General features: G+C 39.4%; 1 long non-coding RNA gene across 1 annotated transcript; it reads left to right on the forward strand.

Annotated features, from left to right (window-relative positions):
• Positions 1-2452: 2452 nt before the first annotated feature.
• Positions 2453-7599, forward strand: LOC132605140 (uncharacterized). Its single transcript, XR_009569056.1, has 4 exons — positions 2453-2672; positions 2935-2970; positions 3106-3187; positions 7315-7599. It is a non-coding gene; the product is annotated as an uncharacterized LOC132605140 (long non-coding RNA).
• Positions 7600-23440: the final 15841 nt, after the last annotated feature.

Here is a 23440-nt window from a genome sequence, read left to right on the forward strand (position 1 = left end):
CCTTCCCTGACAAATTTTAGAGACTGGTGAAGTGAAGATGGTACTACTCCTGCTATGTGGATCCATGGCCTGCCCAAGAGTAAATTGTAGTTGATAGGTATTTCCACAACCTAAAACTAGATAATGAACTCTGCTAGACCTATTTAAATGTCCAGGTCAACTGTTCCGATGACATCACACCGGCCTCCGTCAAATACTCTTATATTAGTATGGCTGTGATGAACCTTTCCAAGGTCATATCCCAGCTGCGCTAGAGTATACTCGGGATAAATATTGAGCCCCGCCTAATATCAATCAGTACACGAGTCACTACTTTGTTGCAACACATGACAGTAATGTGTAGTGCTTTATTGTGATCCGTGCTGTTACACCTCGAAAAATTCTCCGTTGATGCACAGTGAATAGACTAACGAAGGGCACGAAATATACGATGTTTCAATAAGTAAGAAATAGCATTTGATGACCCTAATTGAGATTGCAAAGTCATTTGAGGTAAGAGAGGAAAGTTTACCAAGGAAGGCAAGGTATACGTTATGTATCAGAAAGGATTTACGACTACCGAATTAATGATGACTTAATGATGTTTTAGAGAAGAGTTATAACGTCCCTTAGATTGTTAATGAGGTGTTAAACAAGTGTTAAGAAGGTTTCATAAGGATTGGAGATCAAACGAGTCGACAAGAACGAGTTCGGAAAAGCTGGCAATTATACGGCCCAACATACTGGCCGTATAAAATATAATGGCCGTATGTTAGTCCGTATATTCAGCCCAGATTGGCAGCCTTCACTGGACCAAAAGTACGGCCAAACATACGGTCAGTATAATTTATACGGACCGTATGTTGGTCCGTGCAATCAAAGCGGGACAGATTGTGAGATATTAAAAAGGGGACCAAGTTCATTTCATTTCATTTCATCTTCACTCCCCTTCTCTCAAGAACTCTCTAGAACATTTCTCCACACCTCTTCCACAAGAGTTCAAGAGATATTAATGATTAATTTCATCAAACCAAGAGAATCAAGTGTAAGAAACTCATTAAAGTCATCCAAGACATGAAATCCAAGTGGAAGTGGAACTAGGGTTTTGCTCAAGTGACATGTTTCCACCCAAAGTCCATTCCAACACCATCTAAGGTAAGTTTTATGGTCTTTTCATGTTTTTTAAGGTATTAAGAGGTTGAAAGACTTGAATTGTAGAAGAAGATAGAAAATGGGTCATGAATGTGGGAATAGTGTTATTCTTGAGTAGTAGCTTGGATTGAGTCATGATTTTTGATATGTTGTGATTATGATTATGTTATAAATGGCGTTAAAAACATGGGATAGACATTGTATACGAGTGAATGTAATAGTGTGTCATGACCATGAATATGGATGATTTGAAATGGATTGAGAAATATGGATAATGTAGGTGAATGAAGACTATTGCTATGATGTTGTGAATGTTATTATAGATGTTTGGGAGTTGATATATGATATGGAGGAAGTTGTATAAACAAAGGAGATGCTGCTCAATTTTCTCTAGCTTTAGTCAAGTATGTTAAGATATCGATTTTCTAATGTTAATATAAACTCTAATGAAGGTAGAAACGTGAGCATTGAAGGAGAACGTCCAAGCAATAGAATAGTTGAATGAAAAGATATGTAAGGCTAACCCTTCTTTCAATAAGGCATGGTTCCTTGGCCATATATCTATTCTTTCATGAGCCTATGATGACCTCCAAATGATTCTATCTTTAAAGCTACTAAAGCTCGTGATTCTTGTTATGTTTATGATTCTACTAAATCCCTTATACGATGAGTGATCCTCTAAGGATATAAGTAATAAAACGACGATAGTAATGATGTCAAAGATGCTTATGAGCTCCTACGTATACGTGTCTATGTATGACTATTATGTAACATCGAGCTTATATGGCCGGGTATGATATGTATCGCGCGTGCACCACTGTAGTTGGGTATGGATAACCCTGAGCCTTGGTAGGGCCAGGTATGTATAAACACCGAGTCTTGCCATGGCCGGGTATGTGAAACACCGATCCTTCATGGTCGGGTATGCTATAAATATGAATCTGTATATGAATATGAATATGTATATGAATATGGAAATCAATACGAATAAGGATGTATGTGCACACTACTGGAAAATGAGCCTATGGCAACAAGCTTGTTAGCAACGGTCACACAACCGTTACTATAGATCGTCTATTGCAACAGTTCCAACCGTTGCAATAAGACTTGGATGCTACTGGAACATTTCGACTCTTAAACCGTTGCAATAGTGTTTGAACCGTTGCCATAGCTCTAGTTATTGCTACAGTTTTGTCCACCGTACCAATAAATGTATCTAATGGAACACATTTTGGGTAAAAAATTTCTATTGGTACGGTTTTTAGTTCCCTCGTTATATTCCCTCCTAAAATTTCACTAATCCCTCCAAACCCCCAAAAATTTTGTACTCTTTTCCTTTAATCAGTATTTGTCTATTTGTTCTTCAAAAAAAAAAAACAAAGTTCCAAAACGTCGAAACACCAATTCATATCACAAAATTGCAAACCCTTTTAACACCAACTCTTATCACAAAATTGCAAACCCATTAACACCAACTCTTATCACAAAATTGCAAATCCATTAACACCAACTCTTATCACAAAATTGCAAACCCATTCAAAGTAAGTTCTCCTTACTCTACGCCATCTCCATACCATTAGCTTATTGCTATTAGCTTTTTCTTTTAGGAATTTCAAAAAAAATATAGAAAAGAAAATTTCAGGAAAATGTTAGTATACGATCCATTTTGTAGCAGCAACATAAAATCAATATTGCATATTTGATATATGAAAGTTCTAGGATTTTTTTTTGTTAGGTCTTGTTCTGCAAAATCTAATTGATTTTGATATTGATGTGCTTTCTTGTTGGGTTCTCTTTGAACAGCGGACACACCAACACTTTACGATGTGAATCGCAATGGTGAGGCTTCAATTGAGATTCTTTTTTATTTTCTCAAGTTAAACTGTTTGTCTTCTATTCTAAATCCCATTTACCCAGAAAAGATTACACCTTTCTTAGAATTGTTTGATTGATTTTGGTGAAAATTTTCTGTAGAGTTTGTTCGAGTTCGTCGATTGAGGTCGCTTACCAGTAGATTTGATAGTTAGCTCCGTTGATTGCGTCTGCTTCTCTCCAAGTACTCCCTCTGTCATAATTTTTTTGTATTTATTTTGCAATTCTCAACAGTTGATTCTGAATTGTAGTCCCATATTCCTTTGATATACACTTTGTGCCTGAGATGCGTAATACAATTTTTGGGGTTTGTTTTTGGGGTTTTGTCCCATTATAATTTTCGAATTAATTTTTTTAGTGTTCTTTTTGGTATTTTTTCTTAATTTTTTTCTGGATTGGTTTCTTCTTATGCTGCAAGGAAGTGTTGAAATTTTGGAGATTTAAGCTTATGTGTTTGCTTTCTTAAGAGGATTTATACTTTATGCTTAAGATGCGTAATTGGTGGAATTGAGACACTTTGAAGAATTCTAATTCATTAGTCATTTTATTGCTATCTTTGGGTTTAAAGAATGGTGTCAATACGACTAGGTTTAACCATTAATGGTTCTGTTAAAAGAAACAAATTAAAAAAAAAAACATTTGTGGTTATAGTGGCTAGTGCTGTTGTTTGAATTTTGGATTTTTTTAATCTGTTAAGGTTTTTGGTTATGGATACTAGGTTTGGGTTGTCATATAAATTAGAAAAGCTTTTTAAGCAAGTTTTTCGAAAACAAAATCTCATTGTAATCAAGTAAGCAATTCATGCACAATTATTTCCAAATAAATTATGTTTCAAAATAGAAATTCATGTAGTTTTATTTCATCAGCAAATCAAATTTTAAATGGCAGTCAACCCATTTGCCTTTTGTCTGACCATTTTGGCTTAAAAGCCATTTAGTTTGATCAAATCCATCTGCATCCCTTGTCTGCAATTTCAGTGGCATATCAACGGTAAAGATAGTTTTTTCTCCATCACTTCAATCTTTAGAATCTCCTTATGCAAAGCTTCAAAGGTCAAGTTTCCTCCATTTTTGCTTCTTTACTTTGTTGTTTGATTTTGGTTCTGCTATGAATCTCCAAATAGACGAGTGTCTCGTTATTGTAATGCCTTAAAAAGTATTTACTTAAAATAAGGGGTAGTGGTTTATACATTATATGGCATGAGCAAAAGCATCAATGACTAAACAAACAAAAGATTTAGGCTATCTGTTAGCTGATTACTGTTAGTTGCAACTCTGGAAAACCAACAGAGGAAATAAAAGTATGTTCCGATAAACCAGCAGTTGCACTTAATAACGAGATGCTGTTTTGTATCTTTATTTAGAGAAACCGTGGTGTCTAATGTAAATGTTGCATATATGGCATCATCTCATGTTGTAGCTGTATGAGCAATTTGGTGCATATCTGGTAATCTTTCTCTACTGCAGAACTTGCATATAGTAGCAACTTCTGCCTTACTCACTTGAAACATGAAATTGCAACTTTGCTTGTGTAGTTGCTGCACCACAACCAATAGAACTATTATATCCCATATCATTTCCTGAATTTAGATCAATGAAATAATAGTAGTAGCCTACATTGTATGAAGTTTGTATCACATCATATCCTACATAAGTAGGACCAGTAACACAAACACTAACCATAAGTCCAAAAATCTTGTTGCCAATATAAATTATTACCAGTAGCAGCTGCTTGCATAAAGACCAGTAACCAAAATTCCTGCTACCAGTATATATCCATGTAGCCTATTTATTCCTTTTCCTTATATCTGCTATAACTCTCATATCATTTCTAAGCTGAGTAGGATCAATAGGGTATAGCATATTATCAAATTTGGTCCACAGTTGCATCACTTCATTCCCATTTGCTTAAGATCAGTGGCACAAACATGTTCCAGTTTTCCTGATTTCCTAGTGCTGTTGTATTTCCATGAAAAAAAGTGGGATCATTGAACCAATATAGAACCACCTCATTTCTCACATGAACATGCTCCATAATAAGCATGATTCCTGTATTATTTAGATCTTTGTCCACCATGTAGTATGCTAAAATTTCCACAACCATCAGTAACACTAAAACTGGTGGTATTATTTTTCCTCCCATCACCAGATGACATTTAGTAACCAATTATGCACCACATCATTTTCAATATAATTTGGATTAGTGAAACACACAATATAGATGGTCCTGGTGTCTTTACAACAACCAGCATCAACCACTTTTGCACTAAATTGCCAAAAACACCCTTGGCCCTGCTGCAAATAAGCAGTGCAGCCTTTATGCTAAATTTCCTGAATTCCACTTGAAGAATACACCAGTCAACTAAATTCCTCCTCTGAAGCTCACCAGTAATCAACATCAACCAACTTTGTATATGGTTTTTCATTATTTTAAACTCGGAACAAACCCTAAAAATATTTATATTTGAAATTGCATGACACAATTTTAAGTTGTGTATTCTGTACCCGGTTATATGCTTACCTGCATGTTCTCCATTCACAAAAATGTGTAAAACATGGACTAAGGACTTCACACTTAGTGTAGACTTCTCTTCCGCCAAATCATGTTGGATATTGTTATGTGGATTTCACACATATTAGTAAAAGGAAACAGTTCCTAGAAGGCAGTTATTTATATGCACTTAGTGTATATTAAGGATCTTTTGAAGGCCTAAGCTTGATTCATGTCATGTCACCTGCTATATATTTTTTTGTTTTTTTGTTCTCTTGAAGTGCTAAAACTACCTTTTCCAGTTTGGGAAAGAGGCTATGGCTAATGAACATGTCTTAGGGTCAATTATGAAAAAGATTCAATCTTTTTGGCAAATATGAAAAAGGTTCAATCTTTTGAAGATGTCATGAGTAACTGTTGAAGATTCTTATTTTTGTTGGACCTTTAAATATTCTAAAGGTTGGCAAACCATATTTTGTGTTTTTGTTCTCTTGAAATGCTAATTCCCAGTAAATCATCCCAGCAACTGATACAAGAACTTAAATATCTTTAGGGTTCCAAACGTGAATTTAGTAATAATATAACCACTGCCTATATAAGTTTCATAAAAATGCATTGAGTGTGTAGACGCTTGTTTTTTTTGGTAAATAACTTGTATTATAAACAAAAAGTAAGACTTTACAGCGCATGAAAAACGAGCTATGCTACTGGACAATATGCCCCAGTAGTCAGCTCATGCATTAGTTCTTAGTGTTCTACTTGCACATCAGATGCACTCCAATAAAAGCCCTTTCATCTAGGCAGTCCCTAGGTCATAACTAAAATGGATAAAATTAAATCTGGTCAACCAGTTGGCTATCTTTGGTTTCTTGTTTTCCCTTTGATGCACATCTTGTATTATCACCTTGATGATCAAATTTGCAGGCTAAATCTTCTGTTGAAAAATCTGTTGATTCCTTTCCCTCCATATGCTATACACAACAACAGCTAGGATCATATGATAGACTTTAGCTTGAGGGCTTTTACCCCTTGCATTATGCTCTGCCTAGCTAAGCTCTGCTTCCCATCCTCTAGCATTCCTTCTGATGCCCATCCATGATAGCAACTTTTCCCAGAACTGACTTGAGAAATCACAGATAAAGAACAAGTGCTTTATGCTTTTATTTGCAACATCACATAGTGGACACTGCTAGTCATTTTTCTCACCCATTTATATAGTTTGTCTCTGGTTGATAGTCTCTTGTGAGCAGCTAACATTAACACAAAAGTCCATCTAGGCAGTCCACTATTATTACACACAATTCTCCTCTAGGGCACCTTCGGAAACCGACCACTTAGCTTAACATACAACACCTTGGTTGAGAATTTCTGCATGTTTTTAACCTTATCCATAGAGTGCACGCTTGTTATCATTATTGATTATTGCTTTTTCTGTAGGAAGTACTTGTGCTCTTTATAGAGGTGTCTTTATGAGATACAATCTGCCAATATGGTTATTTGGATTAGATGTCATTATTATCTTTCTTGTGTGATTATTATAACATTGTTCTTAGAGCCTATGTGGATTAGCTTATTTTAGGTGATTTTAAGCTAAAATAACTTTTAAGCACTTGTGTAGTGTTTGAGTAAAATAAATAAATTCCTTTAAGCACTTGTTTTTAAGATAATATGCCAAAAATAAGCCAAAAGCCACAAGTTAGAATTTCTAACTTATTGCTTTTGGCTTATAAGTCAAAAGCCATAAGCTAATCCAAATGAGCTCTTATTAGTTTCTCCTTAGTAATGAAAAGAGTTATGATATTGATTATTCTTTTCTTGAAGGTGTTGAAAATGAAGAAAGGGAACACACAAGCAGTGAAGACCTTACTTAAGAAGATATTTCACTTGAGAAGATTTTTGGATTTTTGCTGAAGCTTTAGATACAACAACAACAACAGCCCAGTGAAATCCCACATCTTGGGGTCTGGGTTGCTGAAGCTTTAGATGTTCTAGGAATATTTTGCTATTGATATTTTGAAACTCATGTAAAGTCTTTAAATGTAAAACTTTTATGTATTTGGGTTTTAACATTTTGCTTTTATGGATATTATAACTAGCTTGTAGACAATATGGATTATGAAAAGTTTCATTTTGTGATTTTATATAATTTGTAGTGCATTATAAATTATTTATAAACAGGGTTGTTATTTTAATTAAAGCATTGCAATATTTTACCTAACTGTGGCAACAAGCCCCAAATTAAACATGGCAACCGTTGCAATAGGTCATGCAAACCGTAGCAATAGACATTTCTGAATTGTCTCTAATCAATAAAAAACCGTAGCTGTAGGCAAATAATTGTTGCATAAAGTCCAATAACCATTGTAATAACCTCAATTAAGCGTTGCAATAGCCTAACAAACCGTTGCACAAGAGTCTATGGGGATGGTTTTTAACCGTTCTAATTAACAAAGAAAATATGTCGCAGCAGATAGACAAATAACCGTTGCTATAGATACTTCTATAGCAACGGTTTTGAGAACCGTCGCATGAACCATTGCTATAGATCTATCGCCACGCGAGCAGATGTCACGCATGGTAATCCGTTGCCATACGTCTATGGCAACAGTTTCTTTGTCTATAGCAATGGTTTTCCTAGTGTTGCCAGAGGCCCATTTTCCAGTAGTGGCACAATCATGTATTAGAAATGGAAGGTCCCTATGAAAAACAAGTAAGTGTTTATGACGATGGTTCTACTACCTCCCATCTTATAGTATTTCTTATGTTGTCAATTATGCTTCTCTAATGATGTTGATTACGCTTTACATACTCAGTACATTCTTCATACAGACGTCCTTTTGTTTGTGGACGCTGCGTCATGCCCGCAGATGGCCAGGGAGACGGGCTTGATCCATTGCTCTATTACTCATGAACTACGTCGCAGAGCTCCACTTCATTCGGAGCTACAACTTTTGGTATATAATCTTTTGTGTACATACTTATGGGCATGGCGGGGTCCTGTCCCGCCTATATGATGTGACATACTCTCTTAGAGGCTCGTAGGCATGTGTATATGGTTAGATGTATTTGGCCTTGTCGGCTTATATTTTGGATATCATTTTGTTAGCCTCGTCGGCTTATGTACCTTGATATGGGCATAGTTATTGATGGTGATATAAATGTATTGTTGCCCAAAAGGGGTTAGTATGAATGATGGATAGAAAGTATGATTTAGCTATGTGGCTCACCTAGATGTAAATGGGAATGTATGATAAGAGGTGCCCGGGTAGGTTAGCACCGGGTACCCGTCAGGGCCCTCCGATTGGGTCGTGACACGTGCCTTCTTTGGGCAACTCTTTTTCCATGAAGGCAATTTGGTGTTCCTCCATACATGGGCAATTATTTCAGTCAGATTTTCACTATTCGTCCCAATCGGGATATGGGCTTCTTCTAACACCTTCATTAGATTCGGGATGAAATTTGTAAAAGTGCTAACACCGAGATTTGGGCAAGTATTTTCTTTAGGTGCTCCACAATGAAGTATTCTTTGGGCAGCATCCGGCGGTAGAAATCTTCAGCTTCGCCTTCAATGATTGCCCTTTTCTGATTTCCCTCTCTTCGGAGTGCCCCTTGGGCTAGATCTTTGGGAGTATAGCACCTTCCAATCTCATAATTCCATGTACGGCAACGACTTGGACCATAAAATATTTTCAAGGTGGTGCCAAGGTTACTTGGGCCACATGCGCAACAACAGGCGCATGGATTGGTACTTTGAATTGTGGATGTTTTTGTAGAGAAAGTGATGCCACTGTGCTCTCAAGTTCTTTCACATATTCTCGGAGTATGGGCCTGCCTGTGACCCAGTCCTCTTCTCTTTCTATCATATGAATCATGTTTGTCGCCATGGTTATGCAGGGGATTAGTGTTCACATTTGGAGGAGTTTTTTGGAGCACAATCACCTTTTGGTCAATCATGTCTTGTATCTTGTACTTGAGATTAATGCAATCTTCAGTATTGTGTTCTATGCCATTAGAATGGTAGGCAAACGTCTGGTCAGCTCGGTAAAACAGATTCTTTGGGTTAATGGCCTTTGGGGGAAGCGTTTGGATCATCCTGGCCATGCTTAATATTTTGAACAAACTAGTCTGTGATTCCATTAATGAAGTGAACATGTGGATAGGTTTCTTTTCGAAGTTCTGACGTGGCGCATTATAGGTATTTGGTGGTGGCTGATTTGGTAGGTATTGGGTTGGATATTTTGTGGAGGAAGGTAAGCGGGTGAAGGAGTTTGATAATTTGGCTGTGGAGCTTGGTAATTCGGGGGAGGTGATTGGAAGGTATTTTGTGAGGTTTGGTAATTTGGGGGTTGTGATTGGAAGTCGACTACGCATAATATATGGGCACCGTATTTTAAGGAGCGGGTATGTAAGTATTTAGGGGAGGTGAAGCATATACTTCCATCGAGAAATTCTTCCCTCCTGTTGGGTTTCGGGCTAGGAGTGTGGGATATGCTTGCCACATTCTCCTTCTTCTTCCTTATAAACCCAATTGAGCTTGACCCAGCGGACTTTCTAGTCCTACTTATGATTCAGCCTGTTTTGAGACCATCTTCTATGACCACTCCCATTTTGACCAGTTCGGAGAATGGTCTTCCAGCCATTGAAAGCATTTTGTTATAGAAGTCCATTTCTAGCAAACGGATGAAGACCGAAACCAATTCTTCTTCGCCCACTGGGGGTTGTAATCGGGCAGCTTCTGTTCTCCACATACTTGCATATTCATGGAAGTTATCGTCGATTTTTCTTCATTTTCTCCAAATAATACCTGTCTGGTACTGTTTTCATATTAAAATAGAATCTTTCCATGAAGGCAGCAGCCATGTCTTCCCATGTGATCCAGCGGTGTATGTCCTACGTCGTGAACCACTCGGAGGCTTCTCCGATCAAACTTTGGCTGAACAGTCTCATAATGAGCTTTTGGTTGTCCTGGACGCCGACCAATTGATCACAGTAGGCCCGTAGATGTGCTTTTGGATGTCCCATTAAATAGCTCAAAACACAACACCTTAAAGCCTTCGGGTAAATCCAAATTTGGATGCATACACAAATCGTCATAGCTTAAACCCGTGCCAGTGAGGGTGGTTCTCATTTACGATTGCAACATTGCGGTCATCTTCAGCTCAAGCCTTTCTTCCTATTTTTCCTGCTCGGCCTTCCACGCCATTTCCATCTCCTCATAGTGATCGACTTCTTAATCGGGTGAAAAGGTGCCTGGGGTGACAGATGTGTGAAAGGAAATAGCAGGATGAGTCGGTGGGTAGGGGTAGTTTTTGCAGTTGGTAGCGAGATGTTGCTTGGTTGTATAGTGATGCCGGGACGGCTGTTTTGTGATATTGGCTGTTTTGTGATATTGTGATATAGAGTGTGTAGTTTCGGGAATCTGGGTAGTGTTAAGTGGTGGTAGGGTACGTTGCGAGGCACCAATGTGTCCGTCAATTGGGGTAAATGGTATGGTGGTCATAGTGGACTGAGTGGAAAAGTGATCAGGTAATGGTGAGCTTAGGGATGGAAAAGGCGGCGGAGGCCTCCTTATTTCATCTGGTGCCTCTCAGGTAGCATTAGCGGCTTTGTTCCTCGCGACTTCTTCTTGAAGGTCGGCAATTTTCTCAAACATCATCTTTATAACATCCTCAATAGGCGATAACTCAGGTAATTCTCGAAGAGGTGAATCTCTGAGAATGATATCAGTTGAAGCAGTCTCCTTCTCGGAAGTACCAGTCATTTTGGCTTTGCCTTTGTGTTGTTGAGATAGGGAAGCTATTGCACCTTTTCATCTTGTGAATTATGCCAGTGTGAACGCGAATCAACTTTCTCGTCTATAAGAAAAGAATAACTCAAAGGCAAATAGAGTTAGTTCGTTAGGTAATAGAAGATAATCAAGATATCACACATAGATGGAATTTAAAAACATTTAGCATATAAATAATCGTTTGTTTTATTTAAATGCTCAATTGATCTCTTATACCATGTCTTAAGTACTTGGGCTTTGTTAAGTGGGGGGAAATATAATATTTATAATATATAAGGATCAAGTCTTATGTAGACTGCCTATGTATCCCTCCGTGGGAAATCAGGCCCTTCCATAGTGTGGTTTACATAAGATAAGACTCCCTATCTTAAAACCTACCCCTAATCAGGCCCGATAGGGGCTTCCTGCGTATCTTTCCTTGGGACATCAGGTCGGCACAGTCCGTTTATATAAAATGAGGGGGACAAATTTCGTTAAGTATAAAAAATGGGATCCTCGAAAACTACCCAAAAGGTGACCTTTCTTTTGAGGCCAAAACAGGTTGTTTGTCCGTTCAACCCTTTCCCGGCCCTAAAGGCCCTAAATTTTAATACTGAGGTGGGAGCACCAAGCAAATGGCGCCTTTGTAGATCAGATTCTCCACTTCAAACTTGAATGCCTCGCATTCTTCTATGTCGTGCCCCAAAGCTCCAGAATGGTACAGACATATTTTGCGACAACCAACCCCTTCAGTTTGAGTCGTTCTAGTTCTGATAGGGCTAATCTTTCCGATGCTGACTAACTTCTGAAAGATGCTGGCATAAAAGTCCTTGAATATTTTAAAGTCATAATACCAAATATGAGTGTTCAGTGTAATCTCTTCTGTTGGGGAGATATTGTCATGTACCAAAAGTGACTGTAGGCCCTATATCTTGGTGATGCTTTTCTTATCTATCAGCTCGATGAGCCTTTTCTTGAAGGCCAAACGTTCGTTGATGGTATGCCCTACTTGATCCTGGTGAAAACTGCATCTCTTGTGTGCAAAGACCGGAGCACCTGGTGGCAACCTGTTGAAGCTGACACTAACTATCTCTCTGCTTTGAACCTTGATCATCACTTCCTCACTTATTACGTGCTTAGGTGAGATGCGATAGGGACAATCCAATGCCTTGAGCGCAATAGACCACTATTCGGACGAAGCTGGTTAGACATACTCTACCAGTTTCTCGGGTTCTCCCTTGGGACTTGGTGGCGCAGTAGAAGTCCCTTCCTTTTTTGGGCTTAATAGTGTAGTGGAGGCGACCTCACTTTATGGCCAAGTAGGCTCCTGCGGGTCAGATTCTTTTTTTTCCTCCTCCTCGGACTCTTCCATTATCAGGATTTATTCTTGAAGGATATCTTTTTCCTTGTCTAGGACATTATCTGCTTGAGTTTCAGTTGGTTCTTTGGGTGGACTTTCTACCAAATCCATCAACTTATCAGCCTCTTTGATCTTGGCCTTAACTGCTTCGATTTGCTTTTTGAGGTCCTGAATATTTCAGCGAAGGGAGACCTCATTTTTTCTCCTAGGTTCCAGCTCTGGTGTGTTCTTGGTGTTCATCTTCCGATTCTGAGAAGATTACTAGAATTGGTACGCGTATTTTTTGTTCATTATTTTTCTTTGGGGGAGTGGATGGTACTAATTGAGGATTTAAGCGAAACATATGAAAGCAAGTAAGTCACATAAAACAGTTTATAAAATTACACTACTCGTGTTCCTAAGCCTTTATGAACCAAAGCATACTAATTGTTTGAAACATAAATGTGCCATTTGAATCAAACCATTGCCCCATAATCATTAATAATAATATTCTTCCCCAAAGAGATAAAGTAAAGACAGTGCAAAATGTAGATCAGCAGAAGCGCCCTCCGGTGGTGGATGATAAAGCCCAAGCTCGATCGGTCTTGGCCTTCTTTGCCTTCCAAAGGGTAGTCTGGATATGAAGATGGGCCGATGTCAAAGTGGCTTCCATCAGAAACCCCTTATGTGTAAAAGTTAGTGGAGCAATGTCATCTAAAGTCTTCTTCATCCGATCATCGAGCTTAACCAAACAGTCATTAGTAAGCTCCAACTCGTGTCTCATACTCTCTATAATGGCTTTTTCATGCTCAATCTTCTCCAAATACTTGGCATCTTTGTCGTCAACTCTCTTCTAAACCAAACTGGCTCGAATCTCGGCTTGCAAATCCTTATCTTTCACACAACTATAGAGAATAGGTCTGGGAGGAAGGGTACCTTGTAAGTCGGCCCTCAACCAATCTTTATACTCCACAACACAACCCGGACGAAACCTATCCTCGGCTAAGGCATTAGGACCCCAAATCATGCGTCTTTTCCATTCTCGTATGCAATCCAAAGCCCTCGGCAGTCTATCGGTGTCATATTCAAAAGTAATATCCCCATGCTTCTGACCTGGGGTATGACTTGAATCCTCCCAAATTGTCTCAAGACCCTAGCAGGCACGTAAGGGAGAATCCCTCGGATCCCCATAAGCGGTAAGAATGGAAACTTTCTACCCTTAACCACAACTTTATCAAACACGAAGTCGTGGAACCTCCATTGAACGCTTTCTTCATTCAATCTTGAAAAGGTGAAGGTCCAACTTTGTTTGTTTTGTTCCCCGAAGCTCGGGCAAAAATCGAGAAGGCCATCCCTTTCAGCTGACTTACTTAGGTGTTGTTCCCCCCTAAAGTTTATCATATGCTTAAGGATCCACCATTGTAGGAGTAGGTTACAACCTTGGAAGTATTTGTAATGGTTTTGGTAGAGGCTCAAGGGTCGGTACAAGTCAGCTAGGATAATTGGGGTTAGGTTAAAGTATTTAGTTTCTTTTTGTTGGGTTATGTCGTAGAAGATGGCATAGGAAACTAAAATGACTCAGGTATCTATGGCTAATGACCAATCTTTGGAAAAAATCATGGTTCCCAGAAAGCAAATGGAGAAAGCTAAAGGTCTAGTAGCCATCCATTCGGCATAAGCGTTGAACTCCCTAGGATGTTCCACAAATCCACTCGGGCTCCCAAACCTTTTGTATAACTCTCTAAAGGGTATTGTCGGACCACGAGCCCAATTGGCGTAGTTTAAGGAAAGCATTTTGAAGATTTGGGAGTAGGTGGGGTTTTTTGGGATTAAGGCATTTTGGTCGGGTTTCTTTCTTCTTTTCCATCCCGAGCCTACGCTAGTAAACACATCCCTGAACTCCTCTAAGGTCGGTGTCATCTCGACATCATCCTCAAATCCGAAAACCATTCTATCTCACTCCCAAAACCCGATAATTACTTCTATTAATTCCTTGCAACCCATCATAGTCATAATGGCTGTAGTCAAAATCATGTCAAAATTCAAACTGATCGACATCTACAAAACAGAAGCTAAAGGTAATTCCCCCCCCCCCCCCCCCTTCCCCCTCTAGGCAATGGTTCCATTCATAGGCACATTACATGTTTTCAAATAGCTCATAATATGAGATGTGGTGTTTTTTTATGTCATAGACTGTACTTGACACGGGGTAGTCTTCCTATTGGATTTGGACACGTCTAAAATATCCAAACCATCGGGTCTACTTCAACTTTGGATTTGGCTTAGCTCTACCCTAGGCATATGCAAGAGTGGGCTTTTTGAATTAACCTTGGACCCAAGCAGATAACTCGAGGTGAACCATTGTCAGCCGTTGGGTGACCGCACACAAACTTAACGTTCAACGTGTTCATAAGAAAAGATATTTCGGGTTTCTTAGTGAAGTCTAGACCGCGATCCCGCATGTCCCCTTTGAAACCATGCTTTTTGCCAGGAGTGACGGAGTTTATGATATGATATGAATGATAATTTAATACTTGCGGAATTTAAACACATAAGAAAATAAATACAGTTAAAATTACATTATATTGAAACCCTTATGGTCATAACCTAGAAAATCCCCAGCGGAGTCTCCATCTGGTACGTTTCACTTTTACACAGGTGCATAAAATCTACTATGAGGTTGTTGGTGCTCTAATTGGATTTTATATTTTTAGAGTCGCCACCTAATTTATTTTAGGAAAAATATGAAAACCGAGTAAAAAGATTTTTCAAGCAAGAGAGAAATTATTTTTGGTACCAAGGTTTCTAGTGATCCCCTAGGGAAGGTTTTACTCACCTTAGTAGTAAAGATCCGGAGAATACGGCTGATCTACAAGCTTCGATGTGTAATTATTATAATTATTTGCTAAAAAATATTTAAGTTTCCGGAAAAATGTCATTTCATTTATATCATAATGCAAGAAAAAATTCGGCAAAAAGTCCCCTTATAAAAGGGGGTTTTTGGTTCAAACATCCACGTAAGTATTCAACTCACTTTATTGTTGGACTAAGACACACCTGGGATTTCTCCCGAGTAGAGTCACTACTATTTGGTCCTAATAAAATGGGTTTAGTACTTGCGGGTTTTATTATATATAAAATATGGAGTATATCTCTGATTTTCATACGCATATATATAAGAAAGAAAAAACACAAGTTTTTATTATTCAAGTCCAATTTATCATTGAAGCTCATAATTAGTCCATGTTCCAAGTTCAAATCTGTCCAAGTAGATTTCCCTTTATTTTCAGTCCATAAAGTTTTGGGCTTTTAGCCCAACAATTTCAATTCTTTTCCCAAAATTTTTGAAGTCCAAACCATAGTTTTGCTTTTCTAGAAAATCTCTAAGTTCTGGTGCCTCTTGTTCTCAAAAATTTTCATCCAAGTTATAACCACAAAAATTTAAATTTAAGATCATTTTTTTCATTCCGTTTTAGCTCAAGTTCGATTAAAAGTCCAATAAAACAGATAAAGGCTCCCTATAACAGGCTTAAGGCTCAAAAACCATTAAGTTATTACCATCAGATTTTTGCTAAGGCCAGAGGGCCCAAATATTTGCCACTTAATTATTTGAAGATCATTTGGCCTTATTTACAGTATAAAACAAGTTTTTGATCTTAGTCAAACTAAATTAAGTGTCACGTTCATGCAAGTTTAAACCAGCCAAGTTTAAAAAATGTTTTAAGCGACTTCCTAAAAATACTATGCGTTTCCTAAGTTCTAGCATCCATAAGGGGTTTATATATTTTTTCATGTCTTTACACATATAAATTGAAAAAAAAAAAAAGAAGAAAGTTAGGCTGGTGGGCCTACCTAAGCTCACCAATTGGCTATTTTCACCCCTAGCTGGGCCTTTAAATAAATATTAGCTTCCCTTTCTTATTAGACTCGACTGAAAATAAGGGTTGGGCCTCTAGCCCAACATGTTTAAACGTAGAGGATGGCCCAAGTGGCCCATTAATACAAGAGGATAAGGATTAGAGGATGTTTAAACTAAAAGCAAGACTAACTAAGAGTATATAATTCGCGTATATGAACAAGCAAAGTGAAAATAAAGGTGCAACTAGCAATATTAAACAAGGCCCAGTTTAAAAAGTACAGTCTTTCATAGCAAGCATAGACTGGCCTAACTATTCACTTAACAAGTAATATGCAAATAAAGGCCCAATGTGAAAATTCAAAGGAAAATGGGCCTACTGAGGCCTTTAAATGAAGAAAAATTACTATTTAAGACCATACAGATGATACACCATAAGTATACTGGATATAGAAATGCATGTATACCTTAAGTATACAAAACTGGTATATACATAGAGTATACCTGTTATACCTCAGAACTTTGGGTTGCTGAGCGGTGAAGGGACTAACGTAAGTTAAGGTGTACATGATGTCCCTACAAGTAAGAAGGGATACTTAATAATTCTAATTAAGATTCCAAAGAAGTTAGAGGCAAGAGAAAAAAATGTTCATCAAATGAAACTCCACCGTAGTTCTGCGAAAGGGGAGTTCGATGGTCATTCTTTGTACCGTCGGACGAGTCGATGCTTCGTCTACTATGCCGTAGAATTGAGCTAGAGCGAAGGCCATTCGACGAACAGGTCGACGCTCCGTCGATCAGTTCGATGAACTGTCCTTCTCACCGTAGAATGAAAGGAAACGACAGATTGCTCACTGGAAATTTAACGACTTCGATGACCAGATCGACGCTCCATCGATCGTACCGTATATCTCGGTCGGGACTGATTTTGAGAATTAATATAAGGACCCCTCTTTCATTTTATTTCATTTTCATCTCACTCCTCCACACACCAAGAAACCTCTAGAACCTTCTCCATCATTCATCCACAAGAAACTAAGGGAAAACCAAGATCAACTACACTAAATCCATGAAATCAAGTGTACGGAACCCATTAAAAGTTCATCTAAGCCAAGAAAACTCAAGAGAAGAAAGTTAGGGTTTTGGTGCAAGAAGATAAGTTCCACTCAAAGGTTGTTCATCCGTCATCCAAGGTGAGTTTTACGGTATTTACATGTTATTTAAGGTGTTGAAAGTTGAAACACTTGGATTGTACAAGGAGGTAGGAAATGGGTCATGAATGAGTGAATAGTTTTATTATTGAACAATAGTTGGGAGGAATTATGAATGTTAGTATGTTGTGATTGTGGAGAGGTTATTAATGACACTTAGACCATGGAATAAGTATTATGTATGAGAAAACGCGATAATGAGCTATAACCATAATTGTGGAGAAATCGAAGGGAAATGGTGAATTGTGGTAGATGTAGACGATTGATGATTGTTGTTGCGATATTGTGAATATTGTTACGAACGTTTGGGATTTGATATAGAACGTGGGGAAAGTAGTAGGAGCAAAGGAAATGCTGCCCAATTTTTCCTAGAAATAGAAAAATATTCTTATAGCCGAGTAACTAATGTTAATGCGAATCCTCTTGAAGGTAGAAACGCGAGCATCGAAGGAGGAAGATCAAGCGATAGAATAGTTAAACGACAAAGGTATGTGAGGATAGTCCTTTCCTTCTATGGCATGAATCCTATAGTATGACTTTCCTCCCTCTTCATGAATCTCTTGAATTCCGGGAAATTATGAGCCTATGTTCTTGAATAGCTACACAAGGTAGAGTTATGTTATGAGGCCAATAATGATGTCATTTATTGCCTACACTCACCTCATATAGTTTTCCTTTCAAGGTGAGGCAGAATGTTAATGAGTGCCCCATAAGGAAATCGGGGGATCACGACCTTACGTCACCCCGATAAATGCATAGTTGTCCTGGAGTCTTTATGAATGCACTATGATGAGCATATTATGATGATGATATAACACCACGCCTATTTGGTCGGGCAGTCACCGCTAAGGCTGGCAGTGTATACACTATGGCCAGATGGCATGGGTAGACACCACTAGTGGGCGGCATGAGATGATACCCCGTACACGGAATGCCAGGACGTAGGTTAATGATTATCACACCGATCCGATATGGACGGGCAGTTGTTACATTTATGCATATATGATATGATGATGATTTTGAGTAAGCCAGCATACATCATTTCCTTTATATTTGACAGTCAGATACAGATGCTCCTTATTGATGCTTCCTTTATTTCATTGATGTAATATTATTGTTTATGCCTCTCTTACTCAGTACAATGTTCGTACTGATATCTGTTTTCTTTGGACGTTGTGTTCATGCCCACAAGTAGACAGGGAGGTGAGCTTGATCTAGACTCGTAGTAGCTGTCAGCTGATTTGAGAACACTCCATTATTTCGGAGGTGCTTATGATTATTCTTTTGTGTACATACGTATATTTTGGGCATGACGGGGTCTTGTCCCGTCCTTATGTCTAGTACTCTAGTAGAGGCTCGTAGATACGCAGTGTGGGTTATATGGTCTCACGAGATTGCCAGTATGTATGTATATGTTATTTTAATGACAAAAAGGCTTGTGCATATAAAATTATTTATGTTTACGAATGAAAGATGATTTCCTTATAATCTAAGTATGAAGGTGATAAAAGAATGTTAATGAGCATGATAAGTAGTAGAACGAGTGGTGCTCGGTGGTTAGCCCCGGGTATCCGTCACGGCCCCTAGCTGGGTCGTGACAAAAGTGGTATCAGAGCAGTTCAGTCCTAGGAGGTGTCTACGAGCCGTGTCTAGTAGAGTCTTATTTATGTTGTGTTGCGCGCCACATCAATAAACAGGAGGCTACAGGGCATTTAGAAAAAATGACCATCTTTCTTTTTATGAGATCATGCGATAGAGCCGTGTATAAGAATTTGTCCTCCCTAATAGTGTGTTGTGATTTCACAAATGCTGCCAATGGGAAAAGTTACAGCCTCCCCGAAGGGCAAGACTACGACAAAATGGCGGGTAGAAAGAGAGCCGCCAATGAATGTAGAAGAGGGCAAGTCACATAATGAGGCCTTATCTAATACTTCCTCCACCCCGCCCAATGTAGAAGAGCAAGGAGGAGCTTCAGCTCCAGTTCCTCCACCGGTCGCTCCGGGTCAACAGGTGACCAAGGTCATTCATTTATTGACGCAGTTGGTTGCCACCCAGGCACAGCGGCAGAATGCGAGCCCAAGTGATCGGTCAGCTAGTACTCGAGCCCGAGATTTTATGATCTTGAATCCTCCGGAGTTTTTCGGGTCAAAGCCGAATGAAGACCCGCAAGGTTTCATTGATGAGATGTTGAGAACATTGAGGATCATTCATGCCTCTGAGATTGAATCCGTGGAGTTGGCATCTTAAAGACTCCGAGATTTGGCGGTATTGTGGTATATAATTGTATAGCTTCAAGGAGAGAAAATGCGCCTCCTTCCGTATGGCAAGAATTCGTAGATGCTTTCATTCGCCATTACTTGCCACCCGAGGTCCGCCGAGCTAGAGCATATAGATTTCTAAATTTGAAGCAAGGAAGTATGAGTGCCCGGGAGTTTAGCCTGCAATTTAATTCCTTGGCTAGATATGCCCCGACTATGGTAGCCGATATGGGAGATAGGGTGCACAGGTTTGTGAGTGGCTTGGGGCCACATTTGTTCAAGGATTGTTTGATGGCTTCGCTACAAGAAGGGATGGATATTTCCCAAATACAAGCCCACGCCCGGAACTTAGAGGGACGACAGCAACCACCAAGAGGTGATCGTGATATTGAAAGAAGGAAAAGTAAGAGGGCTAGATCTATAGAGGCAATCAATGTAGACATATTCTAGACATTCAGGCCAGTCGGTGACTAGTGCATCTCCTCGATTTACGTGTAGGGGATTTGATCGCCCCTTTCGTTCAGGACAGGGTCAGAGTTCGAGGGCCTCAGATTCTCAGTTCAGGGAAGATTATAGTCAGAGGAGACCCTCAGTACCGCGATGCAGTCAGTGCGGTAGACTAATTTCCGGAAAATGTCGCCTTGGTTCGGATGCTTGCTATGCCTATGGCCAGGTTGGGCATATGATGCGAGATTACCCGTCGACGAGCGGTAGAGTGGGGATTCAGCCCACAGGATCAGCAGCGGGTTCATCTTTAGTGCGCCTAGTAGGGCAGACTCCCCAGATCCCAGCAGGTCGAGGTAGAGGCAGAGGGGGAGCGTCTACTTCAGGTGCCACTCAGCCCCGTGTGTATGCTTTAGTCGGACGACAGGATCTCGAGTCCTCCCCAGATGTGGTTACATGTACATTATCCGTATTTTTCTATGATGTATATGCCTTGATAGACCCGGGTTCTACTTTCTCCTATATTACTCCATATGTTGCTGGTCGTATTGGGGTGAAACCTGAGCCAATCAAACCTTTTAAGGTAACTACTCCGGTTGGTGATTCCGTGATAGCTAGACAAGTGTATAAAAATTGTGTACTTGTGATATGCGATCGCCAGACCAAAGCTGATTTAATTGAGCTGGAAATGCTAGATTTCGATGTGATTATGGGTATGGATTGGTTGGCCTCATGTTATGCTAATGTGGATTGCCGAATGAAGATAGTCCGATTCCAATTTCCGGGAGAGCCCGTGGTTGAATGGAAGGGTAATACAGTCTCTCCAAAAGGTAGGTTTATTTCCTACCTTAAGGTAAGAAAGATAATAGCCAAGGGTTATATTTATCATCTAGTCCGAGTGCATGACACCGAAGCAAAGTCGCCAACTTTCCAATCCGTTCCGGTAGTGCACGAATTTCTAGATGTATTTCCTGATGAACTTCTAGGCCTTCCTCCAGAAAGAGAAGTTGACTTCGCCGTTGATGTGTTGCTGGACAGCAAGCCTATTTCTATTCCTCCTTATCGAATGGCTCCGGCAGAATTGAAAGAGCTAAAGGCGCAGTTGAAAGATTTGCTTGAGAAGGGATTTAGTAGACCCAGTTCATCACCGTGGGGAGCACCAGTCTTGTTTGTGAGAAAAAAAGATGGTTCCCTACGAATGTGCATCGATTATAGGCAGTTGAACAAGGTGACGATAAAGAACAAATATCCTCTCCCCAGGATTGATGATTTATTTGATCAACTACAGGGTGCCAAGTGGTTTTCTGAAATAGACTTGAGGTCGGGTTATCATCAAGTGAGTGTTAGAGAAGAAGATATTCCCAAAACAGCTTTTAGAACAAGATATGGCCACTATGAATTATGGGTGATGTCGTTTGGGCTGACTAATGCCCCGGCAGTGTTCATGAATCTGATGAATAATGTATTTAGGCGACTCTTGGATTTATTCGTGATAGTATTCATTGATGATATTCTGGTGTATTCTCGCACAGAATCAGAACATGCAGATCACTTGCGTATCGTACTTGGAATTCTTCGAGGTTGAGAATTATATGCAAAATTTTCAAAGTGCGAGTTTTGGATGAATTCCGTAACATTTCTGGGCCATATTATTTCGCATGACGATATTCGAGTTGATACTCAGAAATTGAAGTTGTGAAGAATTGGCCAAGGCCTACGACGCCTATAGAAGTTCATAGTTTTCTGGGATTGGCAGGTTATTACAGAAGATTCATAGAGGGCTTCTCATCTATTTCATCTCCATTGACGAAGCTAACCCTAAAGATAGCTAAATTTCAATGGATGGATGCTTGTGAACGTAGCTTCCAAGAGTTGAAGGACAGATTAACCTCAGCTCCAGTCTTAACTCCTCTAGAAGGGTCAGATGGGTATGTGGTATACTGTGATGCTTCCGGTGTTGGGTTAGGATGTGTGTTAATGCAGCACGGTAGAGTTATTGCTTATTCTTCGAGACAGCTGCAGAAGCATGTAAAGACCTATCCAACTCATGACCTCGAATTAGTTGTCGTTATTCATGTATTAAAGATATGGAGACATTACTTGTATGGCGTACATGTTGATATCTATACAGACCATAAGAGCCTCCAATACATTTTCAAGAAGGAGTTAAACCTGCGGCAGAGGCGGTGGTTAGAATTGTTGAAAGATTATGATGTGAATATTTTGTACCATCCTGGAAAATCAAATGTAGTGGCCGATGCGCTTAACCGCCGATCAATGGGCAGTTTATGTGAAGTTCCTCCGGAAAAGAAAGAGATTGCTCACGAGCTCCATCAATTAGCTAATCTTGGAGTACATGTGATTCATTCAGGTAGTGCAGGGATTGGTATCAATGATCCCACGGTTTCGTCCCTGAATGTGGAAGTGAAAGAGCGTTAGTATGAAGATCCTCAGTTGAGCCAATATAGAGACACACTTCATGAAAAATAGATATCTCCATTTAAAACTTCGATAGATGAGATTCTTAGATACCAAGGTAGGCTATGTGTTCCGAATGTTGCAGAATTGTGCCGACGAATCCTGGAAGAAGCCCATTATTCTCGGTATTCTATTCACCTAAGTGCAACAAAGATGTATCACGATCTCAAATTGATATATTGGAGGGATGGCATGAAGAGAGACATAGCAGAATTTTTAGCCCAATGTCCTAATTGCCAACAAGTAAAGATCGAACATCAGAAGCGAGGACGATTATTGCAAGCAATGGAAATCCCTACTTGGAAGCGGGAAGTGATCAATATGGATTTTATTGTGGGGTTACCTCGTTCCCGAGGCAAGCATGATTCTATATGGGTGGTCGTGGACAGACTCACGAAAGCAGCTTATTTTCTTCCAACCAGAACCACATACTCAGCTGAAGATTATGCAAGGTTGTATATCAAGGAAATTGTGCGACTTCATGGTATTCCACTATCCATTATTACAGATAGAGGAGCACAATTTGCAGCCAAATTCTGGAAATCTTTCCAGGAAGGTTTGGGTACTCAAGTAAGGCTCAGCACGGCATTTCAT

Source organism: Lycium barbarum, chromosome 8, assembly GCF_019175385.1.
Source record: "Lycium barbarum isolate Lr01 chromosome 8, ASM1917538v2, whole genome shotgun sequence".
In the NCBI taxonomy this organism is placed as follows: Eukaryota; Viridiplantae; Streptophyta; class Magnoliopsida; order Solanales; family Solanaceae; genus Lycium; species Lycium barbarum.